The sequence below is a fragment of the Hordeum vulgare genome, chromosome 4H, assembly GCF_904849725.1.
Source record: "Hordeum vulgare subsp. vulgare chromosome 4H, MorexV3_pseudomolecules_assembly, whole genome shotgun sequence".
Taxonomy (NCBI): domain Eukaryota; kingdom Viridiplantae; phylum Streptophyta; class Magnoliopsida; order Poales; family Poaceae; genus Hordeum; species Hordeum vulgare.
The window spans coordinates 577041879-577056994 of NC_058521.1; the positions used below are offsets into that span (position 1 = coordinate 577041879).

The 15116-nt window shown below is 43.0% G+C and overlaps 1 pseudogene; it reads right to left on the reverse strand.

The window, feature by feature from the left end:
* Window positions 1-13749: 13749 nt before the first annotated feature.
* Window positions 13750-14891, reverse strand: LOC123447195 (annotated as a pseudogene).
* Window positions 14892-15116: the final 225 nt, after the last annotated feature.

A 15116-nucleotide genomic window follows, 5' to 3' on the forward strand; every position in this document is an offset into this window, starting at 1 on the left:
ATCCCTCCCGTGGCAGCGGGGTCCAAAAGGAAACTACGGGATATTAAGGTTCTCCTTTTAATAAAGAACGGGACCAACGCATTAGCACTTGGTGAACACATGAACTCCTCAAACTATGGCCATCACCGGGAGTGGTTCCGGTTATTGTCACTCCGGGGTTGCAGGATCATAACACATAGTAGGTAACTACAACTTGCAAGATCGGATCTAAAACACACATATATTGGTGACAACATAATAATTTAAGATCTGAAATCATGGCACTCGGGCCCTAGTGACAAGCATTAAGCATGGCAAAGTAGTAGCAACATCAAATCTCAGAACATAGTGGATACTAGGGATCAATCCCCATCAAAACTAACTCGATTACATGATATATCTCATCCTACTCATCACCGCCCAGCGAGCCTACGAATAGATTACTCACGAACGACGAAGAGCTTCATGGAATTGGAGAGGGAAGAAGGTTGATGATGATGATGGCGACGATTTCCCCTCTCCGGAGCCCAAGACGGACTCCAGATCTGCCCTCCAGATGAAGAACAGGTGGTGGCGGCGTCTTCGTATCGAAAACGCGACGAAAACTTCTCTTTTTATTTATTCTGGGACGAAAGGCAACTTATAGAGCTAGAATTGGGGGCGGCAGGTGCCTGTGGGCCCCACAAGCCTGCCCACCGCCACCACGAGGGTGGTGGCGGAGCAGGGGCTTATGGCCCACTAGCCCACCCCCTGAGGTGGAACTTGGCGCAGATATTTTTGATATTTCCCAAAACTGCTCCCCATAAATTTTCACGACGTTTGGAGAACTTTGATTTCTGCACAAAAATAACACCAAGGCAATTCTGCTGAAAACAACGTCAGTCCAGGTTAGTTCCATTCAAATCATGAAAATTATAGTCCAAAACAAGGGCAAAAGAGTTTGGAAAAGTAGATACGTTGGAGAAGTATCAATTGACAACCCCTTTATAGCGTTGGGTGCAAGCTCTTTTGTGTTTGCGCAGGTACTCTGGACTTGACGCGATTCTCCTACTGGATTGATACCTTGGTTCTCAAACTAAGGGAAATACTTACTGCTCCTGTGCTGCATCGTCCTTTCCTCTTCAAGGGAAAAACCAACGCAAGCTCAAGAGACGACAGAAGGATTTCTGTCGCCGTAGCATTGGTCCGGGCCGCTTCATCCAACAATACCGCCGAATCAAGAAAAGACTTAGAAGGGAAGCAATCTGAATATCAATGCCCACAAACTCCTTTGTGTTCTACTCGAGATGTCATCTACGCATAGACCTAGCTCATGATGCCACTGTTGGGGAACGTCGCATGGGAAACAAAAAATTTCCTAGGCGCACACAAGATCTATCCATGGTGATGACCATCTACGAGAGGAGAGAGTGTATCTACATACCCTTGTAGATCGCTAAGCGGAAGCGTATATAACGCGGTTGATGTAGTGGAACATCTTCGCGATCCAATTCGCAGCCCGTCCTGCGATCTGATCACGACCCGTCCCGCGATCCCATCACAATCCATCCCGGTCCAGTGCCGAACGGACAACACCTCCGCGTTCAGCACACGTCCAACTCGATGACGATCGCCGCCTTCTTGATCCAGCAAGAGGGGCGGAGAGGAAGATGAGTTCTCTAGCACGACAACGTGGTGGTGGTGGACAATCCAGTAAGGCTTCGCCAAGCGTTGTGGAACTAATCTAGAGGAGAAAAGGATCTAGATAGAAAGAGGGCACCACGTGGCTTATTAGGGTTAGGGATGCCCTCGAAATCCTCTAGTATATATAGGAGGGAGGGAGGGGTGGAGGCAGCCAAAAGGCTCCTTTGATTCGTCCGAAGTGGAGAGGAGGTGGAGGAGTCCACCTCGAATCCTACTCCTAGTAGGATTCCACATTATCTCCTCCACTTTTTTCCCTTTTCCCCTTTTTTGCTCCTTGGCCGAAATAGGCCCTCTTGGGCTGGCCGCACCAGCCCACTAAGGCGTGGTGCACCACCTTTAGGCCTATTAGGTTCTCTCCCGGGTGGGTGGCACCTCCAGGGAAAACCTCAGAACCCATTCATCACTCAGTTACATTGTGACGTTTGATACACACAAGGTATTCCTCCGGTGTCCGGGAGTTGAATGATCTCATAGTCATAGGAACAGATACATTGACATGCAGAAAACAGTAACAATAAACTGACATGGTCATATGTTGCGTTCATAGTTTGCGTCTTGTCCATCACATCATTCGTAATGATGTGATCCCGTTATCGAACGACATCTCATGTCCATGGCCAGGAAACCTTGACCATGTTTGATCAACAAGCTAGTCCTTCAGAGGCTCACTAGGAACAATGTGTTGTCTATGTATCCACACATGTATTTGAGTTTCAACTAATACAATTCTAGCATGGATAATAATCAGTTATCATGAACAAGTAAATATATAAAAAACAATTTATTATTGCCTCTAGGGCATATTTCCAACACTAAGCATGATGACTTAATTTAGACGAAGTAAGACCAAGATGTTCGGATCTCGTTGTTTTATCCTTACTAGCAAGAATCCAATACATGCATTCGAGCCCCTCCTGTCGTAGAGTAAGGACACCACACGATTGAACCCACTACTATGCACCACTCCCTCCGAGATCTAATCATCAACTTGGCCAATGAAAACTCATAGATCGGAAAGCATACATAGCTATAAAATTACACATAAATAAATCTGAGAATAGACTCAAATACTTTCAATGAATAATCTATACATAGACCCACAATTCATCGGATTCCAACAAACGCACTGCGAGCATTACATTTAAAAGGTCTCCTAAGAGATCATTGTATTGAAGATCGAAAAGATAGAGAAAGCCATCTAGCAAATACTATGGACTCGTAGGCCCCGAAGGAACTATGCATACATTATCATGAATGCACCAAGGTTGATGAAGATTGCCTCCCCAATGGTCCCCCTCCAATAGAGTACCGAAAAAGGCCTCCAAATATTATCATGGAATAAGAGAGGCTTCCGGTGGCGGCAAATTGTTTCCGGTCGCGCTTCACGGGTTTCTCGATATATGGGAATTTATTGGGCTGATTTAGGTCAAATGGAAGCAGAGGGGGGCACTGATACATCTCCAACGTATCTATAACTTTTGATGGTTCCATGCTATTATCTTGTCAACTTTGGATGTTTTATATGCATGAATATGCTATTTTATATCTTTTTTGGGACTAACCTATTAACTTAGTGCCAAGTGCCTGCTTCTGTTTTTCCATGTTTTTGGCCCATTTTCAGACGGAGTCCAAATGGAATGAAACTTTCGATGATTTTTTTGGACCAAAAGAGACCCCCGAAGCTTTGGAAGAAGGCCAGAAGAGCCACGAGGGAGTCACAAGCCCTGACGCCGCCACCACCCCCCTAGGTGGTGGCGACCAGGCTTGTGACCTCCTCGTGGGCCCAACCGACGTAATTCCACCGCCATAAATTCCTATAAATTCATAAACCCCCAAAAAGAAACCTAGATCGAGAGTTCCGCCGCCGCAAGCCTCTGTAGCCACCAAAAACCAATGTGGAGCCTGTTCTGGCACCCTACCGGAGGGGGAATCCATCTCCGGTTGCCATCGTCGTCATCCCGGCGATCTCCATGACGAGGAGGGAGTAGTTCTCCCTCGGGGCTGAGGGTATGTACCAGTAGCTATGTGTTTGATCTCTCTCTCTCTCTCTCGTGTTCTTGAGATGTCTTGATCTCGATGTACCATGGGCTTTGCTACTATAGTTGGATCTTATGATGTTCTTCCCCCTCTCCCTCTTGTAATGAATTGAGTTACCCCTTTGGAGTTATCTTATCGGATTGAGTCTTTGAGAACACTTGATGTATGTCTTGCACGTGTCTATCTGCTGTGATCAATATGCGGGTTTGTGACAATTGGGACCCTATGCATATGGGTTGGCACACGTGGATTCATGTGAGTACTTGATGTATGTTTTGGTGATCAACTTGCGGGTTCGTGACATTGGGAACCTATGCACAGGGGTTGGCACACGTTTTGACTCTCTGGTAGAAACTTTGGGGCACTCTTTGAAGTTCTATGTGTTGGTTGAATAGATGATTTTGAGATTGTGTGATGCATATCGTATAATCATACCCACGGATACTTGAGGTGACAATGGAGTATCTAGGTGACATTAGGGTCTTGGTTGATATGTATTTTAAGGTGTTATTCTAGTACGAACTCTATGATGGATCGAACGGAAAGAATAGCTTCGTGTTATTTTACTACAGACTCTTGAATAGATCGATCATAAATAATAACTTTGTGGTGGTTTCGTACCCGACAATAATCTCTTCGTTTGTTCCCCGCTATTAGTGACTTTGGAGCGACTCTTTGTTGCATGTTGAGGGCTAGTTATATGATCCAATTATGTTATCATTGTTGAGAGAACTTCACTAGTGAAAGTATGAACCCTAGGCCTTGTTTCCACGCATTGCAATACCGTTCGTGTTCACTTTTACCATTTGTTACCTTGCTGTTTTTGTAATTTCAGATTACAAAAACCTATATCTACCATCCATATTGCACTTGTTTCACCATCTCTTCGCCGAACTAGTGCACCTACACAACTTACCATTGTATTGGGTGTGTTGGGGACACAAGAGACTCTTTGTTATTTGCTTGCAGGGTTGCTTGAGAGAGACCATCTTCATCCTATGCCTCCCGTGGATTGATAAACCTTAGGTCACCCACTTGAGGAAAAATTGCTACTGTCCTACAAACCTCTGCGCTTGGAGGCCCAACAACGTCTACAAGGAGAAGGTTGCGTAGTAGACATCAGGCACAAGGCACCTTGAACTCCCCTCCCTTGTGGCTCCCTCATACATCATCTGGCCTTCTCCCAAAGTTTCCAAGGTCTCTTTTTGTCCAAAAAATCATCGAAAACATTCATCGCGTTTGTACTTCGTTTGGTATTGATTTCCCGAAAAATAAAAAATATATAAAAATAGGAACTAACACTGGGCACTGAGTTAATAGGTTAGTCCATAAAAACAATATAAAAATAGATATAAAGCATACAAGATTGATAATACAATAGCATTAAACAATAAACAATTATGGATATGTTGGAGATGTATTAGCGAGTTCGGAAGTACTTTGATGGAGCCACACCCACAAGATACCCAGGTTTGGGCCTCCGAAGAGTAATACCCTACATCCTTCTTGATATTACTAACGAGAGTTTCACTACATGAGAGCAGATGCGTTTAAGGGCCTCTAGCTCCATCTTATGTACATGGTGGGAGGTAGGTTTACATGAGAGAGATGTGATATATCCAACCGCCCTATGGTCTTGGAGTCCAAGAAGGTTCCTAGACCACCTATAGGTCGCCTCGGTCCCTCATATTGTGTTTGTCTTCTTGGTGGGCCTGAGGATCCCGCAGTTGGGTTGACCTCCAGGTTCACCTTGGATAAGCCAACCCTCGTGTATAGCACCATCAAGACGCTCAAACTCGAGGAGGAGAAGAAGCTTTACACCAAAGCCTCTTCGTAGGACTCCAAGATTTTTTTCATGGAGATGTTGGAGTTTGATATTGATGCAATGAAGAATGTTCAAGCCTGTTGTGCAGGCATATTGAAGCACTTCATGCAAATGGTGGGTACCAAAGAGTGTGGTCTTTGACATTGTCGTGGGACTAAGAGCCAATGAAGGATGCTTTTGCCACAGGCAGCTGTATATGCAGGTTTTGGAATCGATTGGATGTAAAACTTATTGATTGGATGCTTTTTTGTTTATGGTTGAATATGTTTACGAGTATTAAACTAATACATAAATTGATATTGATCTAAATATGCATGTCAAATGAAGGGGCTGAACTAGGGGCGAACATTTGGTGTCTGCGGTTGGATGGTCTCCATCCCTATCATTAACCACCAACACATCCATACATCCAATGTTGTTCGTTTTGATGATTGGTGTCCCCCTGCGGCCTAAGCCCATACCTAAGAACAACTCTAACAAAACCATTAATTTAGATGAGTAAGAGGCCGAGTATCCTTTAGAGGAGCACTTTTGCTCCTCTAATAATTGGTTGCTTCTAACGGATCCCCAATATCTAGCGATGTAAAACAAATTTGAATGACACGAGCACAAATTCGATGCACCCAAACACAAATTGGGTCAAAGTAAAGTACATAAAACTGACTTAAACTTAGTTTGGCCCCGATACAAAATACTTTACATAGAAATTAATATGAACCGAACTAAAATTTAGAGTAAACCAACTGAAACTACTCGGAATCCATCTCTTCGGCAAGCCTCTTTCAATCTTGTCTGGTTAGCCATTCAACCATAGGGTCACGGCCTTGGTCATCATCGATGCCATTGTTGTTGTTGTTGCCTTTAGAGTCACACTCGCTGGACAGAATGATGTCTCCCCCACCCCGGTCGCTAACTGCTCGTACAGCCAGCGTTCCACCTCCACTTGCTTCGAGTAGCGGTGGTGAAACTCTGCCATGTACTCCTCGTCGGCGGCCTCCATCGCGATGCGCTGTAGTGCCTCCTGGTTGTCCCTCCTTTCATGGGCGGAGACGAACCATGGCTCGAAGGGCTCCAGCCATGTCATCTCTCCAAATGGAAAGTTCTGGTGGTCGTTAGCGTTCTGTAGGCGGATGAACATGATATTGTACTCCTATGCCACCTGCTCGATGGAATGGGACGAGCAAATCCAACTTTTTTGTGGTTGGGTGGGACGTTATCCCAGCCACCCACGTTCCCCAATTTCGCTGACACATGTCGATGTATTGCCTCTGCGGTGGTAGCGAGAGGTCGGGAAACCAGGCATGTGGACACGCAAAGAAGAGGTTGCACCGGCGACGTGGAAGGAAGTAGCTCCACGGTCTCGGAAGTGCTCGTGGCGGTGCAGATCCGTGCTACGGATGGGCGGTGGTGGATCCGGGCATATCGATGGCGGGCCGACGCGGGAGTGTGGGTACGAGTGATATTGGGTGGCAAGGATTGGATGGAGAGGCGATGAAGATGAGATGTTTGACTTCTACTCCACGGCCGCACGGAGGAATAAATTTAAAGGTTACGCACGCGTTCAAAGTAGGTTTACTCCTCTAAGTCTTTTGTGCTTTGGCTAGATACCGGTTAGACGGGAAAAACCACAGTTTTTCCTCCTCTATGTGATTTTAAAGGATCGTCCAGAGTTGTCTTCGGCACGTTTCAGTCATTTTAATCGTCGCTAAATGATCTACAAATCTAAACGTAATTTTTATTATTTTTAATGTTTGTTGTTCTGTCAACATTCAAGATGAATAGAATAGCAGTTTTCTCGTACAAGAAAACAGTGTTACACAAGTTGTGAGTAATGATGCCTCTGCATATGATATGTTCAATGGACTGGGATCTGTGCGGCGCAGGGGGCTTGAGTTGAGAGTGACAACTTTTTCTAGTACAGAAGATATCTATATAATTGGAAAATGCTTGCTGCTCCTGGCTAGATTCCACGGGCGATCACAGCTGTTGTTTCTACGGGCTCTTTGATAGTGGGGGTTAGGTTCTCAGTGTCGAGACGACTACTCGTCTTCGACACGTCAGCGAAGCTACTTGTAGCTAGTATTCTGTTTGTTTGCCAAGTCCTGTCAGCACTGTGGGTGCCCTTATCTGCCAGGAACCAAATCTGAAGCTCCGTAGTATGTATAATTGACTCTTTCCAGCCAGCGTGCATGCATGGATTGTAGTAGTACGCCTGTCAAGCATGTGCTCTGGCCCCAAATTTTTTGTATGATCAGTTCATTTGAGAACCGAAAAGTTGAGGGTTGAGACGTCATGGCGAAAATCATGATAGCAGCAACCACTATAAGATGAGAGGGTGACAATGATAATAAAATCATACTGACTAGTTTAGGGCAGGCACGACCTGGTTGCCCTCAGATTTACCAGTTCTCTCTCCTTGATTCATTTGGATATCTGATTTTGAGCTGAAGACGTCCCTGTAAAATACTGTTTGCTTGCCCCGGCAAACAAAAATTAAAACAAAATTGTTTGCTTGAGATAGCTATATGTTATGGCTGTCTTGAGGAAGTACTGTATATATGGAAGCAACTTGTGATTCGTACGGTGGCCATCCCATCCTTAAACCGCACCCTATGTTCCCGCTCATCTACATTTGGAAGTATTCATAGTGTCGCTTTAATGCTCGTCATTCTTGCAATGACCACGCTTGGAATGCTCGTCGCTTGGGAGCTATGGAATGAAAGAAACGTGCACGTCTTTCGAAACATTCTTCAATACCGCTAACCATTTTTGCTAAGATTCGGCGAGAAGTTGCAGATTGGTCGACCGCCAGGGCTAACACCTATGTTTCGTCCTGCTGCCAGAGTAGTACTGGCTTAGGGCGAATAGTCTTAGGAGTACTATTAAAACTCGCTTCCTAATCAATGAAAACTGGCAAAGCGTTCGCCCTTTTTCGAATAGTATGGCATCCTTGAACAGGATTAATCTCAGGCATCGGAGACATTTTCTTGTTCTTTCTCCTGTGCACACTTGTTTATATATATATATATACACACGAATATTGCTTTTGGCTCCCGAGCTCACTGGAGGCCTTTAAATTCGAACTTCAAATTCAGTAAAAATTTGTATTTTAATGTTTTAAAAAATTCTGAAAAAAATACATAGATAAATGAAGGTATAATACACAAGTGTGTAAATTTTCAAAACAAAATACGTTGAAATGAGGGCTGTACAAAAAAGACAAATCTGAGGCTGTTTAACACATGTTACTATTCATCATTTCAGACCATGAATTTGTCTTTTTTGTGCAGATCACGTTTTAAAGTATTTTGACCTGAAATTTTACACACATGTCGGTTACATCATTACATACATGCATATTTTTTTTCAGAATTTTTTAAACCATAAATTTTGAATTTGAATTTTTCAAAAATAAAGGCCTCCATGGAGCTCGGCCTCCAAAACGCCATTCTCTCTCTATATATATAACTATATAACTATATATATATATATATATATATATATATATAGTTATGCTATGATTAAGAATGACGTAGTGAAGTTGGGGATATATGTCGTCCCAATTTGCATCCCTACCTCTACCTGTAGCCTTTAGGCGAGCATGGACGACCTTCCTTATTATGCATGCATGCACATCACCGGTTGTTGGGTCAGACATGCCTCATGATGTCGATGACTGGCCGAATCAGCTACTGACTTATTGTCTTTATAATAGATGCTTCGTACGGCTGGTCATGCATTAGCACTACCCTCTTCGTCTCTGTTTATAAGTTATTTTATGAAAATTAAATAATTTTAAAATACTTAGACGCTGTGCATTTATTTCTACCTGTTTCTTGTTTTTTGACATGAATAAAGGAATCAATCAATAAGAGACGTGGGTCGTGTACGTTCTTAATGACTTGAGAGTAACTAGCACGACATGGAGTGATCAATTCATTGCATGTAATGATATTAATTAGCAAATTAACATTAATTTCTCTTGTTTTCCTCTTTGTCTTGGTCGCGATGCACAACCTAAAATGACTTATAAACCGAGATGGAGGGAGTAGCATGCATATGCTAGCGGTTGCGGAGCCACCCTGTGGTGCGAGTTGTTCGTTTGTTTCCATCTCAAAAAAGCAAAAAATATGTGGGTTCTCACCTTCATCTGACAAAAAAAATGTTCATAAAAAAACACTTTCCTCACTCAGTCAATCAGTAAGTGCCATATGGCAACTTGTCGCTCGTTTTCATCTAAAAAATACGCGGGTCCTCACCTCCATCTCAGAAAAATAAACTCACCTCCATCTAAGAAAAATCTTAGAAAAAAACCTCACCTCCATCTAAAACAGAAATAGAAAACCTCCCACCGAAGCCAACCAGCGGGTGCCACTTGGCATAGCCCAGCACGGGCCCTTTGCTTTCTAATGGGTTAATTAGGACTAACATATCATACATACATTCCCAATAAAAAAAGACTTGCATATGAAACTGCACCTTCATAGTACTCTCTCTGTTTGTATTTACTGTGCATATTAGTTTTGTTTTAAGTCAAGTTCTATAAATTTTAACCACGTGTACATACAATATAATACTTACTATAACAAGTATAGATAATGTAAAAATATATATTCAACGAAGTATCCAATAATATTTATGTCATATTATGCATGTTAATATTTTTCTATAAACTTGGTCAGAGTTTACATAGTTAAACTTAATACAAAGCTAATATATGATGTAAATAAAAAGGGGAGAATACATAATATTATATGTTGGTATTTTAAATGACTTCATTTATTATTTAGATGACTCATATTAGTATTCCAATACTCCCTTAATCCAAGTGCATAGGGTGTCTAATAAAAATTAGATGTTTCATATATATAAGGCTACTCCAATGCTCCACCTTGTATAGGAGCTAAGGCTGCCACATAGACAAAAAATCTGATGTGGCAAGCTAATTAATAAAAGAAAGATGAGTGTGGTGATCCAGGAAGAAACAATGCTAAGTGCATGAACCTACGTAAAATAATTAAATGAAAGAAATGGACCAATGCATGCATAACTTTAGTTGCAAAAGCATTAAATAAGGAGGCTTAGATACAATAAGCTAAGCAACTATGCATTGGGGACTTTAGTTACTAAACTATTTAATGTGCTTAGCACATCATCTTAGCACCAATGCATTAGAAGTGGCCTAAGTCGCCATGCTTGGAAGGAGGTCCCCCCATCCCCGTGATCATTATTCAATTTGCATGCCGCTCTTTCCATTGGCTTGCGCATTAAAGATGATTTGCATGTTGCTCTTCAGGAACTAAGGCTGGTCACAATGGGGAGTAACATAAGGTAGGAACCTACACACTTTTCTAGACTATGTTCCTACCTTCACAATGGGGAGTAACATATATGTAGTGTCATGCAACAATGCATTTATTAGGCTATAGACTCATTGTTTGTTGGAGTGTGTGATGTTCCGGTAACTTAGCTAGTTACCACAAGCACCTCTCTCTTCATTAAATATGTGCCACATAAGCAAAGTTGTATTGGAGTGTGTGATGTTACTGCTAAGTTTCTCCCCATTGTGACCAGCCTAATGACCTGAAAAACCAAGGTAGTGGTTGGCTCCTCCCAATTTTCTAGCAAACCCCAATGGGAGTCATTATCGTGATTGATTTGTGGTTCAATATCCCACATATAATCTCCATACATCTAGAATGTGATGCAGCTGATTAGATACCCTTTGGACTTACACGGCATGGTATCGCAATGTGATATTACTATCATTTCTTTTCTTACATAATACGATGCCATGTCAACACTATGCTTAGTTGATATTCCATGAGCCTGTATGATGCTGAGTTATGATAACCCCCATTGTGAGAGATCTAATTGATCAATATACGCCTACATTACATTACATTTTAATGTCTTCATAAATGCGATATGTTTAGCTGATGCATTTTTTATTTTTCAAAAGCAGGCTAGACCCCATTTAGCTTATGCATATATGCCTAGATTATTTTACTCACATTTTGACCTTTATTCCATATGTTGAGACGCACTAGCAGCTGCTAGTTGCTACGAGCAGTCGGTTAGAGCTCTCTCCCGAAAATGCTAAACCTACTAAATCCTACTTACGTTTACTTAACCTTCCAACTAATCTAAACATACCCTCCCTCTCCTCCTGATTTTCAGGGGTGGATGAGCATCACCCTCCTTTTAATCCAATCAATGATTGCTAAATCAGACTATCCGTAAACATATGTAAACATTTACGTAGATGTAGCATTGCTCAGCTCTCTTCCCTTGTGAATGTCCATGTGAGTATATCTGTTCTTTTAGTAATGATCAAATGATATGTAAACCACCCAATCTACTATGTGTAATTGATTCATATGTTGAAAGTACGTGCACCTTCCTGCTATTTTTTTTGTCCATGTTTGTTGATTGTCTTAGTTAGCCATTTGCTTATAACCAGCTGGTTAATTCTTTTATTTTCTTTCTCGCACAAAAAAGTGTTTTATTTTCTATTGTGCATCCCTGCATGCTAGTCCCTTCATTCCCAAATATAAGTTTTTAAAATATTTCATTAAAGGTCTACATACAAAGCAAAATAAATAAATCTACACTCTAAAGTACGTATATATACATTCGTATGTAGTCCACTTATAGACTCTAGAACGACTTATATTTAGAAATGGGGAAATAGATATTATGGCTCATGTATATATTAACATTTGTTTTTCGTGTATAAATTAGGTACGCATGTTGATCCGGAAAGTGCAGAAACGCTGGCGCATATGCGAACGATCAAAGACTAATTGCCAATCCAACAAAGGGGACACCCAAACGATGGGAAAATGGGGCCAAGAACTGATGCCGTCTTCTCACCAGCCAGCCATAACAATTATTATAATAAATATTACAAAGGCACACGCACGTCAGATATGGCAAGACCTATCATCTACTCTATATGCTTAGGCAATCGAGGTTGACTTTAGATGGATCTGAAGAGCAAAATTGCCTCTGAAGATTCAGATTTTCCGATGACAACTGTTTCAGGATGCTATTCTCACGCGTGATGTGATGAAAAAAAGAAAGTGGAAAGGTAATCCTAGATGTTCATTTTGCTTGGAGAGGGAGACTTTGGAACATCTATGCTTTACTTGTCCTGTGGCTAGAGTGGCATTGAGAATTGTGGGTTGTATGCTTGGCACAAGCAAGGGCCCTAGTAATCTTTAGCAGTTTTATGCTTGGTGCTATGCTTATATGCCTAATGGGGCTAGGTTTTATACTTGTCGTCTTGCTATTATTTGTTGGGCATTGTGGAATTGGCGCAATCGTGCGACCTTTGAGAATAAGAAGCTGAGGTCTCCTTTTGATGTTATTTACTCTGCTTGTGGCTTCCTGACGTATTGTGCAGGGCTGTTGACAGGGGAGGACAAAGATGCAATGGAGCGAGGGGCGAAGATGCTGAAGAGCAATGCATCGACTTTGATGAGGATCTGTGCGGCTCCAGAGGAGGCTTGATGGTGGGTTTATCCTGTTTTGATGTTTGGTGCTGGTGAGTAGTTCAGGAGTTTGTGTGCCTCCCTGCGTGGAGTGGATTCAGGCGATGACCTGTGTTTCTTCTGGAGCTTCTTATACTATCTTGAATTGCTTTGTGCGATGAGTGGGTGTTTTTGGATTTTCGCCGTACGGTAGGCTGCTCGATGACGAGTGCCTATGTGTGGATTTCCCAAGAGTGCTTTGGACTCGCACCCCCTTTCTAGTTTTCCTTTTGGTTTGGATAATGTATTTCCGTTATGTCAAAGTAATGGAAAGGGGTTGCCCGGTTCAAAAAAAAAAGTTTGTCATACAGAAAAGCTCGCGGAGCTGATGTGGAGAGATAATGGTTACAGCTTAGTACACAAAGCAGAGGCCTAAACCCAAGAGGGCCAGGGTCAAGCTAGCATTCACACGCGACAAAATACTAGGTAGGTGGGTCATTTCCTTTTCCTCCTGCCACTAGCTAGCCAGACACGTCCACGGCCTTCTGCTAGCTATCAATCGGCTCCCAAGTCCCAGTGGACAGGGGCTGAACCAAATTCGACCACTATAGTGGCATACGTACACTGGCTCACAGATTGACCAGTAACGAATTAAACTAACCGAGGAACTGAACAGTAGAAAGACTGCCAGAAACAGTGGGCACAAGACCACAAGCAAACTCTTATTTGAACCGAGATCAGAAACAGGACTACCAGAAACAATGGACACAAGGCAGGCTTGTTGAATGCGATGCGAGAGAACAAGTGTTTAGTTGGCTGATTGCTTCCGCCGTCAGTGGCGGCGCGCGGCTGTCTCCCGCTGCGCGTTGAAGTAGACGGCGGCGACCGGGAGGCCGAGGTCGTTCTCTTCGGCGAAGCGGCTGAGTGTTGAAGCAGTCCCTGTTGGAGGCAGATCGAGGGTTCACAGCCTGCCGCTTCTTCTGTTTGAACAGCACAAAGATGAACCTGTGAATGCCGATGTTGGGCTTCGGGCTCTCGTAGCTCACCACCTCACTCCCTGCATGCATTATTCAAGCGCATGTTTATCCAGACCAATTAAGGATGCGGTCAATCAGAAAAAAGGGGCACTGACCAAAAGAAGCATCGGTGGTGCCAGGAATATCAGTGACGATCCTGCATGTGTACAAAGCTCATAGACTGATCAGCATATTCTTATGCATTGCTGATCATATAAATCTGTGCCAATTTATGCTCACCAGACAAAACTAACAGGTTTGATGCCCATAGGACAGCAACTAATGGGTCACCAGATAATTTATTTGTGCTCGATCACTTGGACTGAGCAATTCGATATGTATGGCTCATGAGATATCTTTCCCAAGCTAGCTAACTATAAACAGTACATATGTAGGATCTCTTTGTACTCGTTGGACTTCTGATCGATTGGGTTGGGTTAGTATAATTACCAGTGGAGATGCTCCCTCAGGTATGGATCACTAGGCCCTGGCACATCTGGGTCCGTCATGACCTGAAGAGCAGCAATCATACTCGATTATCACCTGGATGCATTCTAGCTAACTTACTTTGTGTACGCATTAGGTGGACAGGGAGGAGAGGAAGCGCAAACCAGCGTGAAGAAAGATCTCATGTCGCCGCCCGGGACCTGAATGCGTGGCTTGGACACAATGGCCGACGGCAAGAACTCATGGCCATTGGACACCTGCTTGTCGGAGCTGTAGGTCACCGTCATCTTCACCGTGGGGTTGAAGTTGTCAATGACCTCTCCGATGACCTTTCCAAGGACGAGAGGGTTTAGCATCCTAGCCATGGCTATCTAGCTGGTATTAGAACTTTAGAAGCACGAGCTAAGCAAGTCTGGAGGATTGAGGAACTTTAACCTGTTGGTTGTTGCCGAGATTGGGTGGCGTAGAGGCTCTATTTATAGCTGTGTAAGAGCATATCTGCTCCAAGCCCAGGAAATCTCCCTCGTAGGAAACTGTTTTTTTTTCCTTTTCACTTAAGCCCACCCTATCGATCCCGAGTTAATTGCAGAAAATATCGACATTGAAGGTTAGGGTTGCAGGAACCACACCATTTTGCAATTGTGCCCAAAACCA